The sequence below is a fragment of the Colobus angolensis genome, unplaced genomic scaffold, assembly GCF_000951035.1.
Source record: "Colobus angolensis palliatus isolate OR3802 unplaced genomic scaffold, Cang.pa_1.0 Scaffold100, whole genome shotgun sequence".
NCBI lineage: Eukaryota > Metazoa > Chordata > Mammalia > Primates > Cercopithecidae > Colobus > Colobus angolensis.
The window spans coordinates 3607617-3609277 of NW_012110920.1; the positions used below are offsets into that span (position 1 = coordinate 3607617).

Here is a 1661-nt window from a genome sequence, read left to right on the forward strand (position 1 = left end):
TGATTCAGGATGAGGTAAGAAATCATGTGGGAGCAAGCCTCATTCAACTGTTTAGGGAAGGCAGTAAAGTGGTCTGAGGTGTCCACATAAGTACTGAGAACGGGGATTATTTAATAGAATTTTGCAATCTTAGAGCTGGAAGGGACTTCAACAGTAACCTCGTCCAATCTTTGCGTTGCCATGGAACTCTTTCCTCAAACAAAAGCTCCATAAGAGCCCAGATACAAACCCCTGTGAAAGCAGAATTGCTCTGGCTGCAGAGTGGGGGAAGGGGGAGACAAAAAGAAAGTTTATTTACAAAATTAGAAAACTTTAAAAAGTAATCATGGAAGAAAACTTTTTTATTTCTATGCATATCATAAGGCTAAAGTAACATTGATCACAAAAAATAAAATTCCCCAAACCAATAGATTCTTTTTTTTTTGAGTCGCCCAGGCTGGAGTGCAGTGGCCAGATCTCGGCTCACTGCAAGCTCCCCCTCCCGGGTTCACGCCATTCTCCTGCCTCAGCCTCCCGAGTAGCTGGGACCACAGGCGCCGGCCACCTCGCCCGGCTAGTTTTTTGTATTTTTTAGTAGAGACGGGGTTTCACCGTGTTAGCCAGGATGGTCTCGATTTCCCGACCTCGTGATCTGCCCGTCTCGGCCTCCCAAAGTGCTGGGATTACAGGCTTAAGCCACTGCGCCCGGCCACCAATAGATTCTTATATAGAGTGAAGCGACTTTGGCTCTTTAGGGACATTTTTACTTGGAGTCCTGAGAACAGAGAATATGACTTTCAGTCACAAGGAAATGAGCCTTGGATGGGAATTTTTAAGATTTATGGGAATTGTGCTATGCTGATTTGGGACAATGAGCGTTCTAGTCCCACCAGGTGGCGCCCGCGTTCGGCATTCTGAGAACGTTTGGTGTCTTCTGGACTCCAGAATCTGGACAGTCCGACCGCCTCGTGCTTGGTGGGTTTACAAGCTCTGGTTCTTACCACCCATCTTCCAGGAATTTTTTTTTTTTTTTAAACAAACAAACCCACAAAACATGACTGGATGCCACACTCAAGAAAACACTTGTGTTCGGGTGTTTTAACCTCCAACGATGGAAATCTGCTTAACATTGGTGTTTCTAAGGGGTCTTAGCATCAGAAAAGGAAAAAGACACATATACACGCATTCTAAGGAAAAAGTCAGGAAGGGCCTCGCAGGCGTCCTGGTGCGGCAGGAGGACGGTTAGGCGTTAGAAGCTTTTAGTTCAGGCTTTGCCGCTTCACGTTCATGAGGAAGCGCGGCTCTTCTGGCCTTAGTTTCCTACGCTGTCTTCCCGTCTGTGGCTGACTGTTGCAGGGGAGTCAGACAAAGGCCCAACTTCTATTCTGCATCCCAGCTAAGTCTGTAAAAGACGAAAGTCGTCGGGTACCTCGGTTACTGATATCAAATGTTCATAAATGGAGGCATCGTGTCAATAAATGGGTTATTATTGCTTTCTTATGTAACTCACAAACCCCCGGAGGGTCGTCCCCGTGGTGGGAAAGCCTAACACAATACACATATGTTTTCTTTAATTTAAAATTCGTATTGAAGCGGGAGACTTTAGAACTTCCAGGATGCAACATGCTACTTAAGGGACCGCGGACCGTGAGGGGCGGGCAGCCCTTCTGAGATCGCGGGCT

The 1661-nt window shown here is 46.7% G+C and overlaps 1 protein-coding gene across 1 annotated transcript in view; it reads left to right on the top strand.

The window, feature by feature from the left end:
- The first annotated feature begins 907 nt into the window (after positions 1 to 907).
- Positions 908 to 1661, top strand: part of DYRK3 (dual-specificity tyrosine-(Y)-phosphorylation regulated kinase 3) — a 15864-nt gene continuing 15110 nt past the window's right edge. The window contains exon 1 of the mRNA XM_011937464.1: positions 908 to 954. The gene's annotated coding sequence lies outside the window, so the exon portion shown is untranslated. The remainder of the gene's footprint in view (positions 955 to 1661) is intronic.